Here is a 22536-nt window from a genome sequence, read left to right as displayed (position 1 = left end):
CCCCAAATCACGACCTAGATATGCTGATCTATGATTAAAAATTCCCAGAGGAAAACAACCATAAAATGAGATACAAGTAAGACCTTTGGATTTTTGTGGACAAGCGGGAAGCAGAGATTATTATAAATCAAATCCAAAATGCCAGAGAAGTGTTCTGGGGGGGAGGAATCTCTTCTTGAATCTGGACTTTTTGGTTACCACAGTGACCTCAGGAGATTCACAGCTGCTGGATGCCCGAGGAACCAGTTCTATCCCCCTTCCATCCCCAACACACACATATGCAGGTGAATGTGTTATAGGAATCACAGTGATGACAGCTTGGCTTTCATAAAATACTTATTCCCAGAAAGTGAAGCACCAATCTACCCCAGAGCTTTGGGAGTTCTTGAGCATGTGGGCCAAGGAGAATTGGTAAAAGACCTGTTGGTTACTAGATGACAAGTAATGACTTATAAATTGTACTTCTTCCCTCCTTTCTTTGCAAAGAATATTGCATATACTATCAGATAGTTTGTTGGTATTTTTGCTCAAATGTCTTTAGTCCTATCTTAAAAAAATCTCATTATAATATAGGATAGTTTGCTGGGTAGGAGTTGGGCAGAGGTATATTGAAACAATAAGATAATGTAAAAGCAAAAGACAGAATAAAAGTTTTTAAGAGAAAAAAGAAAGAAAATTCACAATTTGCTTTCTATTATTGAAGATCTTGAGTCCTAACATGAAGTTTCAGTTTTTTAATTGCCTTTTAGGGATGGATATATACATACATTTACATATATATCAGTAATTTGTTTATGATTATGAAATGATTTAATACCATATTGACATTTAAGAGGTAACTTTGGTAGGATACTGACTTTCTTAAGCTTTTTTCACTCATTTTTGCCTGAGAATTTTTTATGTGATCCTGACTATATAGATATGTAAAATAATATACAGATCAAACATTTGCTGATAATAAATCATAGTTTTACAACAACCATATTCAGTTATGAGACCCCATATGGGGTAAGACCCACTATTTAAGAAGCTTTGATATGGTACATAGTGCACTATATTTGGAATTCAGGAACATCTGAAATTCAAATTCTACTTGATTCACTTATTAGCTGTGTAACCATAAGTAAATTGTTTACTGCTTCATGCCTCTAGTTTCAAGTCTATTATCTCTGTGAAAATCATACTGTGGTACGAGATTTTGCTAGCTCCCAAAGTATCCATGGCATGTTTAGGATACATGAGATGTCAATGATTTTCGATTAGTTTTTTAGCCTAGATTAGTTGATGACCACATGGGAATCAAAACAGGGAGAAATCCTGATGCCTGAGAGCTAACTATGGCACTAATCCAGAAGGATAGAAGTACCCACGGTGGCTTGGGGAGATGGCTTCAAAGCCAAGCATTGTCTGCTTTCCGATTTACCTTGCAGTTTCTCTGGGTCCACTTTGAGACATGTTGGGTGTCCTGGCTGCTTACATCATGTATTAGATTACTCTAGCCATTGACTAACATTAGTTCTTCCTGATCCTTTTCTTTTGGCTATTTCTTTTGGTCATTGGTATCACCTCCAGTTATTCATTCTCACACCCCTAGTGATGTATCTTTTATTGATGAATGAAAATTGCTTAGAACCTTAGACCTGCTCCTTTTTAAAAATAAGAAATGTGAAGATATAATATCATGTTTTGATTCTCTTTCCCTGTTTGTCCTTCTTTGGACATACTTCAATTGGTTAATGTCCTTACTAAAATGTGGTATCCAATATAGAACTTTCTGTATTCTCTGACCAAGATAGTTAAAGAAATACCGTTGTTTCCCCAAAATCTTAGTTCTTGGAACATTAAGACTTTTGTATAACCATTGTATATTACTGTATTAATTATATATCACTATGTAATCTTTGCATATTATGTCCTTAAAGTGACCTAATTTCACACATCCCATTGCCATCTCATATTGTGTTTGGCTTCCAAATCATCCAGCTGACTCATGCCATCTATTTGTATAATTGATTCCTTTAGTAAGACTTTAGATTTATCCTTTTAAAAATTTAATCATATTAGATTTAGCCCTTAATTTATGCCTATTGAAAGCTTTTTGGATCTTGACTGTCCCATAACATGTTAGATATTCACCACAAACGCCACCATCACTTTCTCTCAACTTTGTCATCTGCAAATGGAATAAACATACAACCATTGTTTTCATCTAAATCACTGATAAAAATTATAACTAGGACAGGGTGAAGGAAAGATCCCCACTGACATACTATTAAGGGCCTATTTCTCATCTGACACTGACCAATTAATGACTTATTTTTTTGTTTCCAGTTTCCAACAAGTTCTGAATCCACCTTACTATAATTTCACCCACATTCCTTTCTTTTATATTCAGGAAGAAGCATGAAAGATTGCTGAAAGTCTCTGTGAAATTCCTGTATGTTTTATTTCCAGCATTCTTTTAATCTGCCAATCTAGTAACCTTGCCGAAAAAGAAAATGAGATTAGTCTGGCATGACCTGTTCCTGATGAAGCTTTGAGTGATTTTGAGTGATCACTGTTTCCCTTTCTAAATGTTCACAGACCTTCCCTTTAGATGTATGTAAAACTTAATAATCTCCAGAGATTCATTTTAGCCTAAGAATGCCAGTTAGTTAATTCTGTTTTTTACATGTAAATTACATGTTGTTGTTGCTTATTTTTGTTTAAAGATGTTCCATACGTGTTTGTTTTAATCCTGGACAAGCTTTCCTTTCCTCCTTCCCCTCAGCCTTCAGCTGCTCTTAATTAGTATCTCCTTCTTCTGCATGCTAGTGAATGTACAAGGAAAACAAACAATTTTTGAAATCAGCTTGACCTAAAGGAAAATATTCTCTCTTAAAATGACATAATTCATGCTAAAGTTAAATGTAAATATCTTGGGGGTAGTTATTGCTTTTTTTAAAAATTGGCTGCCCTATTCCTTTGGTTCCATCACATTTGGACTCCAACATTGCAGTCTCAGAAGAACCATGTGAAGAAATAGAAATGACAGAAAAGAAAACAAAGATGGAAATCACAGCTGGGCAGGACCACATATACACAGTGGAGACTCGTGCTGGGAGTGACACAATTTTGAGGTTATTGAGAGATTGGTTTTTAAGATATCTGAGAAGGGAACTGAAGTCCTGCTAAAATGACCTAACTGTTCCTCATAAACAGCTCTGCAGCATCTATTTCTATCCCTTCACATTGATTGACCTACAGTCCTTCCTTATCTCCTATAAATACCCTAGGTTTTCAAAGTTTAATTCAAATATCACATCTGCATAAAGCTTTTCCTGACACCCTTCTTCCAGCTATGGGACCATTACTCCTACAATTACAATTATCAAAATTATCCATTTTGTATCTATTTTTCATATCTCTAGTGATGGCATCGGGACATAATGGATAAAGAGGTAGCCTCGATACCAAGAAGATATGAGTACAAGCCCTGTCTCTGACATATACTGGGTCTGTGGCATTGGGCAAGTCATTTAATCTCTAGGTTTTATAACTAATTTCCTAAGACTATAAATGACAGAGAAAGTTCTAAATTGTATTGGTAGAGGGAGTTTTTTCACCTGGGAGTTCACTATACCCATGAAATTCACTATCCATCTCTATCTCTTTGTATATTCCTATACAAGCAAATTCTACCATTTACTTCCTGCTTGCTTGGTTAAGCCCTCCCCATACCCACTTTCCATCCTTCTAATTACACTATTACTTGTCCTGTGAGATGACTCTACTCTGAGGGTGGATTGAAGATTGATGAGTTCCTGCCTGGAACCTCCATGTTGTTTAAAAGGCCCACTCTTTCTGCTCACTCTTCTATACCAGCTTTATTTCTAGAGATGATGATCACCTGCTATAAGTAATTTCTCAGTGATTAGCATATTTTTACTAATTATATTACCCCTGTCCCAGTAATCCTGAACTCCAGAATATATAGTATAAACCATGTTCCGCTAACTCAACATCCCACCTCAAAATCTATCCACCCCCTCCCTTGTGTTCTATGAAATTCTTGCTCTATCCATCCATGAAAAACTTGCTTTCATCATAAATCTTTTTTTTCTCCTTTTTTTACTCATCCATCTTTTGACACTGACTGAGATCTGACTCCCTCCGGGCAATGCAGCTTCCCTGGACACCCTTTCTAGTATTAGTTGCCCTTATACCCATACCACAGACTGCTTGAAATCAGAAAGTTGGAATGCTCCTTGCAGCCATTGTCACTTCAAAGCCCTCCCTCTCCAACTATCACTTTGTCACTTCTGCTCCTTCAAGGTTCACTAAATTAATATTTATCATAAAATCAAGATCCTAATCATTGTTGGACATTCTCCTTTCTTCCAAAAGGAGTTTACAGCCAGGATTAGTCTTTTCTCTCCTGCCCAATTCCTATCTTCATATTATTGTTCTTTAATATACTAATTGATCCAATACATTTGTGATGGAGAGAGCCATCTGCATCCACAAAGAGGGCTATGGGAATTGAATGCAGATCACAACATAGTACTTTCACCTTTTTATTGTTTGCTTGCTCTTTTTTCTCATTTTTCCTTTTTAGATATGATTTTTCTTGTGCAGCATGATAATTGTGGAAATATATATAGAAGAATTGCATATGTTTAACTTATATTGGATTATTTGCTGTCTAGGGAAGGGAGTGGGGGAAAAGAGGGAGAAAAAATTGGAACTCAAGGTTTTGCAAAGGTAAATGTTGAAAACTATCTTTGCATGTATTTGGAAAAAAAACTATTATTTAAAAATATACATATTGATATACCCACAAATACCATAATTTTAGTTTTTCAACTTCATCATTTTCTAGAACTTACTCCTCTACTACACCTTGCTACACACAGAAATGATTATATCCTTGATCTTTCCATGCTACTTCAATAATCATAAACTTTGAAATTCTTTATTTGATGAGTCTTTTGTAATTTCACTTTTCTTTATGACATATATCATCCTTTGTTGCTTTCTTTTCTCAGAGATTTTGTATCTCTGCTCTTTCCCAGTGGTCCTAAACTGCCAAGCTGCTCCTTCTCAGCATCCTATGCTGGACCTTCATGCAGAGCATTCCTGCTAACTGGGGGTGAATCACAGGGCGCTGTCCTAAGTCTTCTAGGATGATCTTATCCATGGATCCAGTTATCTCTGTGCAGATGATTCTGACATCCACTTATCTAGTACAACTTCTCTTTACCCCAGTCTCTAATCTCATACTAGATGTTGTGTATACATCTTAAACTCAGCTTGCCCAAATATGAACTCAATAGCTTCCCTCTTCTATATGTCCCTTCTTCCAAACTTCCCTTCTTATTATGGAGGATACAGCCATCCTCCCAGTCTCTCAGGAAATATCTTTCTGTCTCTCTCCTTACCTATTCCTTCCTCCTTTTCTCCCTCTTTCTCACTCTCTCTCTCTCCATCTCTTTCTCTTTTCACGTCCCTCCTTCTCTCTTCTCATTCCCCTGTTTCTGTCTCTGTCCCTCTGTCTCTGTTTCTCTGTCTTCCCCAGGGTCTCTGTATCTCTCTCTCTCTGTATCTCTCTCTCTCTCTCTCTCTCTCTCTCTCTCTCTCTCTCTCTCTCTCTCTCTCTTCCTCTTCCCTCTCCTTCTCTCTCTCTCTCTCTCTCTCTCTCTCTCTCTCTCTCTCTCTCTCTCTCCCTCTTTCTCTCTTTCTCTCTTCTTCCCTCCCTTTATATATACAATATTTTGCCAAGTCCCTGTCAATTATACCTTTAGATTCACACTGCCACATCTCTGGACTGCTACAAAAGCATCCTGCTTCAAGTCTCTCTCTGAGGAAAGGAACCATATTTCTCTTTCTTCATGTGCCTAGCAGTCACCCAGTACTTGCAATATAGAGATGCTAAATAAATGCTTGTTGACTTGACAAGTAGCTTTAGAGGGACAAGTATCACCCTGTTAAATTTAATATACATTAAAAAGTTACATAGAAACAGTGCATGGTCCTGATCTTTGTAGTGTTAACCTGTAGAAATTAAGATGGGAAAATCTGCTCTCTTCACTCCAAATGGGATGTAAACCAGATTCACTCACAGGAAGAGAGAAACATATTTCCCTTCAAAGAGACAGCTTATCCTTCTGTCTTGGTGCAAGAAAGGCTCAGGTCTCAGTTTCTCAACACTTAGTTTTATAGACTTTCCTAGATAATAAGACTTCTTTATTGGAATGATAATAATTGCTGAGAATTATGTGATCTTCCTGCTTAGAAAAGAGAAGTCAATTGCTTACCTTTCTAGCAAAACTTGCATATGGGGAATGGATTTGAATTTGGGGACACTGGGTATGGACCAAGATGACATAAACATGGAACCAGGAAAATTCAAATACAAAATGACTCCCTAGCCCCTTCCCATATTAAAGAAGCATGCATATGGCCAAAATCCTCCTATACAGGAGGCAATAGGAGATTGTTCAAAGGACCCTTATTTGGTGTTAGAGCATCCAGGTTTGATTCCTTGATTCTGCCTGAATAATTGAATTTCTCTTGACTTTAATTTCTTCATCTATAATATCAGGCTGTTAGATGTCATAATTTCCAAAGTACCTTCTAGATCTGTCAGTAATCTTCCCTGGGCTTTTCTCAACCTGTAATATAAGGAAGTTGGATGACATGACTTCCAAGAACCTTTCTAATTTTAAATATGATTTTAGATAGCTGGCTTTACCAAAGAATGCTTTCCATGCCATGATATTTTAGCAGTATTATTATTATTTTTTGTTCATCCTTTATTCTGTTATTATTATTATTTATAATTCACAGCAGCAGCAAGAAAGGATTTCCCCAAATATACCTGTTCTGCTCAGTGCTCAGCATTAAACCAAAGATCAGCCAGCCTTTGTGTCATTGTTTAGAGAGCAGAGCCTCATGGGGACTGGTTCACTGAGCCCCAGAGGACAGCTCTATAAATCTGTAAGGGCTGCTGGATTTTCGATTCCATCTTTAGATTTGGAAATTTGGCCTTTATAATTAAAAATCCATATCATAAAATATTCGACCCTGACAATTTTATTTTTCTCTGAGGATGCCATGATTTTCTGCGACACATTTTCTCCCTCCATTTGGGAGTGGAGAAATCTATTCTGTTGGGAGCTGGGAAGCTGAAGCTTAGTTTGACAGAAATGCAATGGGTTTGGAGGTTAGCCCTGGTATGGGCTCTGACGATATCACCCTAATATAGGAGGTGCAGCCTTCCCTATTCCCCAGAAAAAAATCCCAAGGGAGCTTGTAGCCCTTTTTTGCTGGATTCCTGGTGATGGAGATATGTTGGGTTTTATAAGACTAAATAAATTGATAAATTCAGCTGATTCAGAGCGTTTACATAATCTTTCCAATGTCAACAGTCATTTAAATTATCCTAACTTTATACTGAATCTCCAAAATCCAATTACCAGCTAATAATAATTGTCAGTTTTACTTTAAACCTTTAATGATAGGTCACAAGGGATGTTGTAACAGCAGGATTAAATCGCTGTAGACTGTAGTTGTGCCCAGCCTTAAATTACTCGCCTCTTATCTCTGGCGAACAGAGCCCCTATATGTTTTGTCACCATTTTTGCTAAATAGAATAAATGTCACCAAAATTAATTTCATCTCCCTTAAATTAGCTTCTTAGTGTGATTTCTCACTTCAGTCAAAATTTATTTCTCAGGAATTTAATTTCCTTCTTCATCTGTTTTATTTGAAAGCGAGGGAGCCCGTTCGGGAACAAATGTCTTTTAATCATTGGGTGGCAAGTTTGGAGGCTAGCTTTTCATTAATAATTGCTGACCCTTCCAGAGGAGGGTCGGGCGGCCTGTTCTAATTTATTTAGGCCTTCCTGAGTGGGAAAACAGGGCAGTCCTTGACTGGTTGGCCAAAGCATTATCAGCATGGTCAGAAAGAAAGTCAGGGAGCTTGTCCTTGTAAGGAAAGATACCGTTTAAATATGAGGATGCTGTTTTGTTGTTTTATTTTTCCTCAAGTGATAGATGATCTTAGTGAGGAATTTGGTAATTAGACAGTTTAGTTTTCTTTACTATTTTTAATCACTCTGTGATACATATCTTTTATAGAGACCATCCTTTATGTCAGGCATGTGGTCATTAAAAAAAAAAAAAAAACTGTAGATGGATGCCATGATTTTCTGCAATATTTCATCTCAAAGAACTGAGAGAAAAGATATCCCAGAATTAGAACCTCTAAAGGGTTTGTGGGAAAATGCCTCTAACAAATAGTTGTGGGCTGTTGGACAGGAAATTGCCAAGAATTGCATAAAGCAGGATATTGTAATGGAAAGAAATTTGGCTCGTGTGGTCAGAAAACATAGGTTCTAGTGCCAGGGCTACAACTAACTAGGTGTGTGTCTGAGCACTTCAATTTCCTTATTGCTCCTGAAGTAATAAAATCTTTATCTATAAAATTAAGGTGTTAAGCTAGATCCGATTTCCTTTCCAATTCTAAAATCCCACAATTCTCCAACTCTAATCCAATCTAATCCAATATATTTATTAAGTATATGCTATGGGCTTAATAATTTTTCAAACTTGGCCATATCTGCTGAAATTGGGCCAGTGCTGAACTGTCTTTCTCATGAACATGTCCTTCTCTCTCTCTTTTGCATCAAAAATATAAATTGTAAAACAGTATAGGCTGATGGTGTGTTCTTCTAGAGAGAAAGGCTTTGTCTGTTATGTGAATTTGTTGCCCTTTTGTTTTATGCTGTGCTCATTATAAGGACTACAAAACGAAAAATAACAGCCCTTGTCCTCAAAGAGTTTATATTCTGCTGGAAAGATAGAAAATGTAAAGAGGTAAAATAATTCAGAACAATATTGGAAGAAGGAAGGAGAAGGAAGAAGGAGACAAGAAGGGAGGGAGATGGAGAAACAGGGAGTGAGATGGAGAAACAGGGAAGGGGGGAGAATGGGAGAGAAAGGGAGGAGGAGAAAAAATGGGAAGAGAGAAGGGAAAGAAGAACGGGAAGGAAGAAGAGATAGAGAGATAGGGAGAAAAAGAGACATAGACACAGAGAGATTTTATGTGTCAGTACCATGTTTAGACAAACATACTTTCCTTTGATGCATTTAAAAAGCCATTTCTCATATTTAATATTTTTTGAAAATTGATATTACATATTCATGTGTAATAGCTTAGGTGCCAATAATAGTGATATCCTCTAGGAAGTCATCAGAAAGTATAGTGGTTAAAGTGAGCCATTCAGTGATGAAAAGATTTGGGAATACGTTCATGGCTAGAGTAAGCAAAACACCTAAGATACTCCAGTAAAAAGAGAAAGGTTAGAAGGCATGAAATGTTGTCTGATTTGTATATAATAGTTGCACTCCTATTATTCAAATTGTTCCAAAGAGGTCAGGGAAATAGAAATTGCCACACTTGGTTAAAGTAAGGATATAATTTCCTCATTCTATTGTAGCATGGCACTTACTGAATCTCCTTCAGAAGCAATATTAGTATCTCCTTGGCAATTTTGATCATTTCTGTGAAGGTACCACTATTTGTAAGAGTTTCATAAATGTAAAAGTATATGTGAGAAAAGTAATCAGGGAAATTTTTCAGTCAGTTTACTGAAAATTCATAAATTTTGTTTTTAAATAAAATTTTAATTAATATTTTTATTTTTACTTGCCTAAATTTCACCTAGTGATCTTCAACTTCCCCACTCTGAGAGAATCATTCATTATAATTCCTTTTTAAGATAAAAAAGAGAAAAGAAAGAATCAGAAAAACTGATCAATATATCCAAAAAAATTTATAATGTATATAATATTCTATACCTGTGGACTCCTACCCCTCCAAAGGAGTGGAGTAGAGTATTTTCTCATATTTCTTCTTTGGGGCTTGTTATTCATAATTTCCTCCCATTCGCTTTCATTTTTTTAAAATGGTGGACTGATCTTTATATTGTGTTGCAATCAGAGTGCATGTTCTTTTATTAACTATACTTCACTTTGTATCAGTTCATAGAAGTCTTTCCATGCTTTTCCCTTTTCATTATATTCTCCATTTCTTAAAAAAAGTGTTAATATTTTATTATATTCAAGTATCACAATTTGTTTAGCCATTCACCAATGCATGGGCAATTACTTTATTTCTAGTTTTTTGTTATTTTAAATATTTTGGTATATATGGAGCCTATCTTTCTATCATTCAACCCTAGTATGGACCTAGCAAGAGAATTTCTGGAGTTAAGCTACTTTATTTTCATAATTCCAAACTTCTTTTCAGAATTCAAAGATTCAATCTTTCAGAAGCCATTCAACATTGACTATTCCCTTTTTTGTCATCTTTGCCTCATTTGTTCATTATTAAAATGATAAAAGTAACTCCTGATAAGAACTCAGAGGCTGTAGCTGCTTCAGGATCAATTGACTAGTATGGAGTCAATGGCTTCTCTTATGACATTTATTTCCAAATTTTATTTCACAATATCCTCTTTTCTTATCACCCTCTTTTTAAAAAAATAACCTCTAATAACATAGTTTTAGCTAGTTTACATTTTTTGGAATAAAATTAATTATTATATTTATAACAATAAAATATAAACAAAATATACAATAAAATACAACAAAATAATTATATATATAATATATATTTGCTGACAAAATCATATGGAATTTTTATATTTGTAATCAACCCAATTGATTCAACATGAGATGACATTTGATATGAGCTGAGTATGTAATTTTTAGTGCTATATAAATAACCCTGCTTCTACTGCCATTTAGAAAAGCAGGCTATCAATTATTTAATAAGCTACAAAATCCAGTATATATATTTGGCCAACACATGACACTACCTTTATGCCATAGATCAAGGGATTTTATCAGAGTATATAAATGCTTTGGCTTCTTAATAGTTTCTTACTACCAAGAGTATTCAGGCCACAAACCCTTAAGACTATGTATCTAGCCACCATGAGAGCTAATATAGCATATGATATCTTGCCTGAATTTCAGAGAGATCTCAAAGGATGACATGGAATACACTCCAAAATTAACAAAGTCAGGAATCTCTCATCAATATATTTATGTACTCACCTTACATTTGGGAAGTCTCCTGCTCTTGACCTACCAACTTTATTCAAAGTCTTAAATGACTTACTCTTTATAAATCAATTTTTAAAAATTTAGATGTCTTAAATAGCTATAAATGAAACTGCAATATGGAAATCCAGTAATGTTTTATCAACTCTCATCTTCTTTGCTTCATTCTAGTTAGTAAACGGGAGAAAGACTAAGGGAAGGGACCACATGTTGAGAACTACCCCAAATAACCTTGGAGAATAAATAGAAAAAAACCCAGAAAGTTCTGGGTTTCAGCAATGTATGGCACCCTCATTTTGCCATGGCTGTAGTGTTATGGGAGATGCCTTGTAGATGCTAGTACTATTTATTCTGACTTAGATTTTTCCTTAGACTACTGTCCTATCCATATTCTTAAGATGTTGCCTTGACTTTACTTTGGTACTTGATTTTCCTATTTCTCTATCAATCCCATCTTCATAATGTGGACACCACAGTACTAATGGCTTGGCAATCAACAGAAATTAAGGCATCAAGTCACTCTGTGTTGTCTGTTCCACCGAAGAAGCTCCCAAATTCAGAAACTATTTTATTCTGGGATGTTTGGAAGGAATGGCCTGGAAATTATGGACTGAAGAATTTGCAAAGGTAGAGTGTTTTACCAAATATATCTGTTCATAACAAATGGGTGCCTTATCCTTTTATAGATAAAAGTACAATATGTTTTTAAAATCAAATAAGAATCAGTTTGTTTATGATAAAATTGATCAATAACAATTCTCTTTACTTTCTTGTATTTCATTTGTAGGATAGAATGTTTTTTTTCATTTTTATTCATCTTTTTTTATTTTATATGACCTTTATTTCTAACTATATGAATCACTTTTCTAATACCAAATGAACTTTCCTTCTAAGAAAGATAAAAAATGAGCAGAAAAAAATCAGCAAAAAAAAACCCTAGCACATCAATCAAATCTGGCAGTATATGGTATTCTGTATTCCCTACCAATAGTCTCTTAACTCCTGCAAAGAAAGGAAGGAATTTCATTTTCTCATCTCTTCTCTAGATTCTTGGTTATTTCTTTACATAGCATTTATGTTTTTTCCTATTCCTTCAATTTAAAATGTTGTCATCATGATATTTCATTTTGCACCAGTTCATATCAATCTTCCCATGCTTCTTCACTTTCACCATCTCATATGGTAATTTCCCATCACACACTTTGTATCAAAATTGTCCTTGGCATTCTATATTCAAAGGACACTTATTTTTTTCCAGCTTCTTTCCTATAATAAAAAATGGCTGCTATGATTTTTTGGGTGGAATATAGTGAATATTTGGAGTAAATTGGACTATTCTTTTTAAGTTTGAACTGCTTAGGATAGATATCTAGCAGTGGATATTCAGATATGGTTATTTTAATGATTTTTTTGTTGTGATGGTTGCATATTTCCAAGTTGCAAGCTACTTCTTTTAAACAGCAAACATAATTGTTTTTGGTAAATTTATTATTCTTAGCTCTACTTATTTTATAAATATCATCATTTTATCTCTCAGGATCAGAATATGAATGTAAGAATTTTGCACTGATTTATTTAGAATACTGAGGTTTTAAAAAAGTTTTTAAAAAGTTTCACACATGTGCAAAGGAAATTTTTATTACAAAAAGAATTTGATGTATCATTATTATTTACTACCATTAAAAATGGTAATTTCTTCTTTTAGCTCTAACACCCTTTGGAATATTTTGACAAGAGATGCAGATATGTTTTGACGTATTTTTTAGTAATATTGAGGTATGCTATGCTCTGCCCTGGTATCATTGCATTATTTTACAAAGGGAGTATTGCTTAGTCAATTGCTTTTTGGAAAAGTGATTAATTATATAACCTTAAAGAAATCTCATGTAACTGCTCACCATATATCATTTAATATGGTATACATGATTGTTTATGAAATATTCAGTTTGTCCAAAATGCAATGGGGCTCAATTTTTAATAAGTACTTATTGATCTACAGTTTGTCCTTATTTTGATTGTTACATCTGTGCATTGTTCAATATAATTTCCCCACATTATATGAATTTGGTTTTAAAAAACCCATCAATTACATTAAAAGGTTTTCTTGATATGTGACTGGCATCTGTAAATTTGAAAAGTAACAAATTATTCCTAATCTCAACTATAACAATATGTCTACGTAATAATCCAATAAGAATTTTAATTATTTGTGTTGTTCATTCGTTTGCAAGCAAAACAAGATATTAATTTATCAATTAACTGAAAAAATGTCTTGAGATGAATCAGAAATTCTTCTTTCCACTATGTTGTCTACAAGAAGAGCATTTAGAATTGCTTTGCATTTGATTCACCAAACAGTATTTTGACTACATCAATAGCTGTTACAACACAGTAAACAACCTAATAAAATGTACACAAATTTTCTTTATTTTTTTTACAAACATAGTTTTTGTTAAAAGTTTGTTTTCTTGTTTTAAAACACATATCTTTTTATCTGGAGAAAAATAATATCTTCTTGCCAAAATATTCAACATGTATTGATAAAACGTTTAATTTCAGTTTATGAACTTCCATGCTATCTTTGACTAAAGAATCTATACAAAGAAAACACAGTTGCTTTTCCTCTCTATCAGTGGTAGGACTTTTGAATCCTAATGATAAAATACTGGATCATATTTTCTGGGCTTGGGTTTTTTATTTTTTGTTTCTATATTCCCACAGTTTCTACTTTTGTCATTGCTTATATGAGTTTCAGCTGCTCCAGGGAAATTTTCTCTTCAATTCAGCTGTGTATGGGTCTATCATAAAAGGATATTTTTTGATTTAAAAAACTGGAAATAATAAGCAATTTAAAATTAAGTTTAAATTTAGTTGCTGAAAATTTCAAATAATCATATAAAATCAATTTTATTATTGTTAAGTTACAGGATTGTTTAAAAAATTATTACATTGTATTTACCAAAGTGAATAACTTTGAGAATTACCACATATGTTGTGGTACTTTTAATTTGTACACATTTCTTACCTTCAGATTCATACACAACTCCTGTTCAGATGTAGCAAGCAGCACATGAAAAAACTCATCTATTTCAAGAGCCTACCAATTGACAGTGATGATTTGCATGACCACTAGCTATATACTAGCTCAAATTTGACCCTATTCATAAATACTGTATTAATTAATTGCTGTTTTGTTTTCATTGAGAGTTGTAGTGAATTTATCTTGTTAATCTTACTTTCATTTACTTTAATTTGAGCCTAAATTTCATTGAAAAAAGTAAATGGATATACTAAAATATAAAAAAAATTATCATCATTCCTTTGTCCCTCCCCTGTTTGTCCCATACTTTGCCATATTACGTCTTGAGGTGTTTTTTTTCCTAATTATAATTTTTTATTGACAGAGTCCATGCCAGGGTAATTTTTTACAACATTATCCCTTGCACTCACTTCTGCTCCGACTTTTCCCCTCCCTCTCTCTACCCCCTCCCTTAGAGGGCAAGCAGTCTTTTACATATTAAATATGTCACAGTATATTTGAGGTGGTTTTTAATGCCCAAGGGTGGAGTGTCTGAGGATGCTCCCAAGATGGGGATGGTTAATTAGGACTCTTTGTGAACCCAGAACTTGGGGACTTTGTACCATGGACTACATATGGTAGAGTTGTTATGGTCTTATTGCCATGTATTGCTAAACAGATTTTCTAATGTGTGTCTAGGGACTGAGTAGGGAGAAGGGAGGAGGCAAAGAATAATAGGAAAAGAAATAAGGCCAATAGTAAGGAAAACTGTGCTGAATAGACTTTTTCCTGAAAAAAGATTCCTGGTTCAAAAAGTAAGCTTTTCTTGAGGAAAAATTCTGATGAAAGGCCCTTGGGCATTTGAACATTGAGTTGCTGAGGCTTGTAATACTTTCTCCAGCTACCAAAAACTTTGTTCAAGCACCAATTCAACACCACAATCTCCAACGAGAGTCTCAGAGAGTAGAAAAAGTTCTTTTCAAATTCATCCTATGAATCAGATATAGAAAGCTGTTTCTGGGTCAAGTTGTGCTCCAAAACAATTCACCCCTCACTCCAAACACCAGTCTATTCCTTTACTTCTTTTCTCTTGCTTTTAATTAAAATCTCACAGTGTTAAAAGAGAAAAAACATGGGATAGTTTGAGTTTCTAATGATGTTCCATGAGCTATAAATATTCATTATAACGTTGACTACATTAAATGATTCCTTCCAAGTTCTAATTATATTTGGTTTAAGATACAGTCACAGTACCATTGTGTGGGGCATTTTTTTAAATGAAAAAAAAATTGGTGAGACCATAAGCACATATCAAATCTAATGTAGAAAATGTTCTGGCCTGAATCTTGGACCACAACAACATTTGTTAAAGGAAAGACTGTTATTAGTGTGTTAAATAGTACTCTTGGGATCATCCTAAGGCCATAGTTTCTTTTTTGGCTCATCAGTTGAACCATTTCATTTCTCTTTTAGTTTTCATGAATCAAAGATTTATTATATAGTCTGACTGTCTATAGTCATAAGCAAATAAGTTTGAGGGTCCTTAAAAATTCTTTGTCCAGCTCCCTCATTTTACAAATTTGTGAACTAAGAGAAAATATGAAACTTGACAAAGTTCCTACTGGGAATGGCAGCTGCCAAGACTCAGTTTAGAAAACTCAGTGGTTGGAAAACTTAGGTTTTTCAACTTTAGATCCAATGTTCTCCCAAAGAAATAATAGTAGGTGCTGTTTATATAGCATTTACAGTTTGCAAAGCATTTTATGTCCCTGATCTCATTTGTGAGGCAGATGTTATTGTTATTCCCATTTTAAAGATGAAAAAACTCATGCTGAGAGGGTTAAGTAAACTGCCCAGAGTCAAACAGATAAATAATTTGAGTCAGGATTTCAACCCAGATCATTCCAGAGTGGTACCCATGATACTATTTTCCCTCTCGGATGCTTTTTTTTTTTTTGTCTATTCTAGAAAAAACAATTGGGTTATATGATTCTAAAACAAACAAAAAAAGTCATCAAAACTGAATTGACTCTTTGGTTTAGGGAATAGACTGTTGGTTGAAGAAATTCTAAACCATTCCTCCCTCAGGTCCTATTGTAAGACAATATCTCGACTGCCTTGAACAAAATTCAGAGCATGGAATGTCCCATGAGTTGAGGGGGACTTAGCTAAGGGGACTTCTGAATTAAGAACTGGTGCAAACAGTGATCAGAGACAGCTTCCTAGAAGAAAGCTTTTTTGAGAAAGGAGAATTTGAAGGAGATTTCCAAGACTTATTGATGAAGACGATGGTGTTAGATTATTCCGCATACGTAATATGCACAAATGACCAACTTAAGAGGGATGGAAATGAACAAAGCAACTATCAGCAATAGATGAGAATTGAACATAGATGGAGAAAGGAAAAACATTCATGCTTTATCCTGTTTTTGCCTAGAAACTTGCTACTGGAAATAATCCAGTTCAATATATGACTTATGGAGTCATGAACTTCATGACTTAGGAGAAACTATCAAATGACCTTTTTCCTTACTTGTATCCAAAGACAACAATCAGTGGGTCACCTCTGTTTTCTTTTTATCCTTCCAATCTCTTTCCTTCTTTCAAAAATAGCTCCTATTATTATGCACAGCAACAACAAGGTTATAGATGATCAATTCTGATGGACAAGGCTCTTTTCCACAATGAGATGATTCAGACCAATTCCAATGCTTTTATGATGGAGAGAACCATTTACACCAGAGAGAATTGTGGGAACTGAATGTGGATCAAAACATAGCATTTTTACTCTTTTTGTTGTTGTTTGCTTGTATTTTTTTCTTTCTCATTTTTTCCCTTTCTGATCTGATTTTTTCTTGTGCAGCAAGATAATTGTATAAATATGTATTATATATATTAGATTTAACATATATTTTAATATATTTGACATATATTGAATTATTTGCTTTCTAGAGGAAGGGGTGGGGATGGGGTGGAAAATTTGGAACACAAAGTTTCACAAGGGTCAGTGTTAAAAAATTATCCATGCATATGTTTTGAAAATAAAAAGCTTTAATTAAAAAAAAAAGAAATAGCTCCTGCCTTGCAGCTGATCCCAGGGAGATAGTACTTATATTCTCTGCCTTGATATTATATACTGAAGCTCAAAGTTCAGGGCCTGGGATGACCCTGTTCTCAGCTGAGCCCATGAATAAGCTAATTTGGCACATTTTTAAAAGAAAAAAACTCTGGATTTCTTCTCCCTCTTTAGGGAGTTATAAACCTTTTGCTACTTTGGAACCATGAATGATTTATTTATAAGCTGGACTTGTAGAGCTTGAAATCATTCACTCTTCCTTTTTTTTTTTTTTTTTTGGATCACTCTCTGCAGCATTACACATTCAGATGCATTAGGAGGAAGGCATGAGTATGTGATGGAAATAGAATCTTATTCAAATGATTTCTTTTCCCTTTTCAATCCCTAACTTTTTAGAGCTGCCTCATTACTTTTAGGATACTCAAGAATGATTCTTTTCCTGACCTTTAGAGATGTCTTACCTAATTGATCATATTCATTCTCTCTCTCTCTCTCTCTCTCTCTCTCTCTCTCTCTCTCTCTCTCTCTCTCTCTCTCTCCCTTTCTCTTCCAAAACAGCAAGTTATTTGTACTATATACCATAACTCATAGGATCAGTGTAAGAAAGAGCTGTTTTCTGTCATCAACTTTCTCTCCTGCTTCCCCCCAATTTTTATCACTGTCAAATATTCTCTTCTCCAGGTTAAACAGATCTTTTACTTTATACTAATATTGAAAGACATCTATCCATTTATTGCCATTTGTCTTCCAAGTACAGAATGAACTTTTTAAAATTTGGTGCTCAAAACTGAGTCCAACAGTCCATGTGTAGTCTGGCTAAGGGGATTCTAGAGGGATTAGCATTTCCCTCATTTTGGGCACTAGAATATAATCTTTTTGTAGTCAGAGACTGCTTCAATTTGTCTCTATATCCTCAGCACTTAGTACAGGTCCCACAATGTAGCAGATGCTTAATAATTGTTGGATTGAATTAATTTGACATATTAGATAAATTATATAAGTGGAGGCCTTGTTTGTTAAAAATAGTCAGACTATTCTCCAACCAGGCCCATTAACAGTTCATTCTCTGCTGTTAATTACCCCTTTTTGGAGTTTATGATGACCCCTTAAACAGGCTCCAAGTGTAATAAGGAACAGAATGGTTTAGTAGGAACTATTCTTGAGTGGGCTACAGACCATCTGAATACTAGTTCAGAATCTGACATTAACAGACAGTGTGTACTTTTGGGGCAAATTACTTAATAAACATAAGTTTTGGTTTTCTATTAAAACAGAAATTTGGGTGAGATCTCTAAGGTCTTTTCCAGTTTTGACATTCAATGAGTCTATGGTCTTAAGTGTAACCAAGTTTCTTCAGTAAATAGTTATTGAGAATTCAAGCTTGTGAAGGATTATGTATCCTAAAGCCCATACTCAAGCCCTGCCCCCCAACTCTCATACACAAATATAAACACAAAAATAAAAAAAAAATAGAAGGATGAGAGAGATAAGATGTTTTTTCCCTATCTTTAGGAAGTAAATAAGAAGGTGACAATTTAAAAACACCTAAAATAAAACAATGAGAAACTAATTCAAAATAGAATATGATCAACTAGCAATTAAATTATTTCAGACTATTTGGAAAATGCATAGATCAATGTAGGCTGAATATTCTTGGAAGAGATTATTAAGAGAAAGAAGAAAATTTGAACTAGATCCTGAAATAAAGCTCAGATTTGGAGAACATGAGAGAAGGACTTTAGAAAGAATGACAGAAAGTCTAACTCCTGAATGGTCAGGCTGACTGATGCACATGCAAACATCATGGACAAAAGTGCATATTATCACACAGGTGATCCTACACAAAAGCACCGTCATTAAGGTGAGCATATGTTACCGTCTATTTCCAGACTGTGGTGTGGAAAAAGGATTAACCTGTTTTCTTAACTCCAGAGAGTATAACTAGAGTACAAGTGGCAGAGGAAAAGCACAGTGTATCTTTTAGCCTTTTTCATATGGAGCAGTTTAGTGATGAAAAGGGAAGGAAAAGCACTTTTGTATAAAGGGAAATATTTATATTAATTGCCAAAGCTGTAAGACATTTCCACTGTTAGAGATGAGCATTTTGATACTTAAAAGGAATAGGAAATGAAATTTATTTTCATATAAACTGGTAATATGTGTTTCTAATTTATATAAAAATAAATAGAACATCTAGGTGAAGTGCTGTGGATGGAGTGCCGAGCCTGGAATCAGGAAGGCTTGAATTCAAATCCCAACTTCAAAAAATTACTAGCTGTGTGCATGTAACTCTGGTCAAGTCATTTAACTCCTCCCTGCCTGCTTTTGTTTCTTCAACTGCAAAGTAGAGATTTTTTAAAAAAAAATTCTCCACTTACATGTAAAACAACATTTTTTGTTAAACATATACATTATTTTTTTTTCATATGAATCATGTTGGAAGAGAAAAATCAGAACAAAAGGGAAAAATGAGAAAAAAAAAACAAAAGAAAAAAGTATACATAGCATGCATTGACTTACATTCAGTCTCCATAGTTCTCTCTCTGGGTTAAGATGGTATTTTCTATCCAAAGTTTTTGGGGATTGCCTTGAATCACTGAACCACGGAGAAGAATCAGTCTATGAGAAGTCTATCATAGTTAATCATTGCACAATCTAGCTGTTGCTGTGTACAATGTTTTCCTGATTCTGCTTGTTTCTCTTACCACCAGTTCATGTAAATCTTTCCAAGCTTTTCTGACATCAACTTGTTTATCATTTTTATAGAACAAAAATATTCTATTAGTTTCATATATCAGAACTTATTTAGTCATTCCCCAGTTGATGGGCTTCTATTTATTTTCCAATTGTCTGCCACCACAAAAAGAGATGCTATAAACATTTTGCACATGTGGGTCTTTCCCCCTCCTTTATGATTTCCTTGGGATATAGACTCAGTAATGTCAGGGTTGGGCCAAAGGATATGCATAACTTCATAGCCCTTTGGGCATAGTTCCAGATTGCTCTCCAGCATGGTCGGATCATTTCACAACTCCACCAACAATGCATTAGTGTCCCAGTTTTCCCACATCCCTTCCAACATTTATTATTATCTTTTCCTGCTATCTTAGTCAATCTGAGAGGTGTGAGGTAGTACCTCAGAGTTGTTTTACTTTGCATTTCTCTAATCAATAATGATTAAAATAATTTTTTTCATATGACTATAGATGGCTTTAATTTCATCATGTGAAAATTTTCTGATTCATATCCTTTGATCATTTATGAATTGGGGAATGACTTTTTTCTTAAAAAACTGACTCAGTTCTCAATATACTTTAGCAATGATGCCTTTAACAGAAAGACTGACCATAATTTTTTTTCCAGATTTCTGCTTCCCTTTTAATCTTGGCTGCATTGGTTTTGTTTGTGCAACCCCTTTTTAATTTAATATAATCAAAGTTATCCATAAAGTAGAGAATATAACAAAAAAACCTTCAGTGTTTTTGTGAAGATCAAATGAAATGATATCTGTAAAATACAGTGCCTAGGACATAAGTATATATTAAATGCTTGTTCCCTTCCTTCTTTTTTTTCAATAGGCACATGACAAAACACTACTTACAGATGGAATTTGAATAGTAAAAAAAATAAAATGGACCTTAAACATAAAGACTTAAATCTCTTTTGGAATGATGTAAAATGATTTCTTACCTGTTTAAAGGGTTTGATGTTATAAAGAGGCAAAGAGAGAAATCTTTTAGTTATCAAATATTCAAAAATATAAAAGTAAAGAAGCAGTTTGAAGGACACCAAAGAGATATTGGACCATATTGAAAGCTTTCAAAGATGCAAAATATTATGATCATTTGTTTCATTTGCATATAAATTTTATAAGTAAAAAGGTAAAACTAAAAAATAGAAATTATATAAACACTTGAATCCTGAAGTTTGATTTGATAGGGAAACTTTGGATATTGTGATTTTTAAGTGAAAAATGAGTCATTGAGAGTCAGATTCTCATTTATAAATGATTCAATAAAGATTTATTAAGAAATTACTATTTGTCATTAAAGATAGGTACAAGTTATGGAAATACAGCAGGGGACAGAAAAACTACTTTGTCAGAGCCTATGGCATCTAAAAATAAGTGGCAGAAAGCATCAGCTAAGTTCTTCTTTTTTGGTAATTGGTCTCTTTCTTTAATTTATTATTATTTTAAATTAATTTATTTGTTTTAATTTACATTGCTTTATGAATCATGTTGGGAGAGAAAAATCAGAACAAAAGGGAAAAAACATGGAAAAGAAAAACAACAGGAAAAAAAAGTGAACATAGTATATTGATTTACATTCAGTCTCCTTAGTTCTTTTTCTAGATGCAGATGACATTTTCTGTCCATAGTCCATTGGGATTGCTTTGGATCACTGAACCACTGAGAAGAACCAAGATGTTCATAGCTGATCATTGTGCATTCTTCTTATTGTATACAATATAATCCTGGTTCTGCTTGTTTCACTTAGTATCAGTTTGTATAAATCAAATTTGAAGCTTCTCATAAGTACCTTTATATTCTGCTGTCCCTCTGTCTTAAAAAGGAAAAATGAAGTGGCTTTCTACCTGGAAAAAAGTGGGCTTTTATATCCTGGTTGGTCTGGTTAGCTTCATTTTCCTCCCTTAAAAAGTTAACCTGACCTGGGTTGCTACATGTTCCATTCTAATCAGACAAAAAGACTTGCAGAGAATAGTATTAAATTAACTGAAAAACAGTACAGACCAAAGGGAAAGAGTGACCCTCTGCTCATTTCTCATTTATCAATTCATCAATAAAGATTTATGAAGAGATTACTATTTGTCAGTTTCATATAGTATATGAAGCAGTTCCATAAAATATAAAGTCTCCTGAATGGATGAGCAACATCAAAGCCTGCAGGTCAGAGTCATGAGTTGCCCTGCACATTTAGATGCTCTTTTGTCACATGTTCCACTGTCAAATTTTTATAACGTATGATTGTTCTTCACCTTAAATACTGAATGTATTGATGGAAGAGAGAAATTATTTAGGCATTGACATTACTATATGAGCATCTACAATGTTATTGTTTGCTTTTTAAAATAATTATGTTTGAAATCTTGAAGTATCATGGTTACGAGTAGGTTAATGAATGAATATTACATTGTGAGTAGCTGGTTGTGTTGGTAGAAAACATACTGAATGAGGCCTCAAAAAGTAGCTGTGAGTGGGGTGAGTGTGTTTCCCCTCAACAGGTTTACCCCCAGTACCTGAGTGAGTTTGAGTATAATTGTGTGCTGTGCTTCTGGGAATCCAGAATGGCCAGGTTCGTGACTGGTTG

The 22536-nt window shown here is 34.2% G+C and overlaps 1 protein-coding gene across 1 annotated transcript in view; it reads left to right on the top strand.

Moving 5' to 3' along the window:
• Positions 1-22536, top strand: part of LRMDA (leucine rich melanocyte differentiation associated) — a 1322797-nt gene that overhangs the window by 1227444 nt on the left and 72817 nt on the right. The window lies entirely within an intron of this gene.

The sequence above is a fragment of the Antechinus flavipes genome, chromosome 2 (assembly GCF_016432865.1).
Source record: "Antechinus flavipes isolate AdamAnt ecotype Samford, QLD, Australia chromosome 2, AdamAnt_v2, whole genome shotgun sequence".
In the NCBI taxonomy this organism is placed as follows: Eukaryota; Metazoa; Chordata; class Mammalia; order Dasyuromorphia; family Dasyuridae; genus Antechinus; species Antechinus flavipes.
This window is presented reverse-complemented; position numbering and strand designations above follow the sequence as displayed.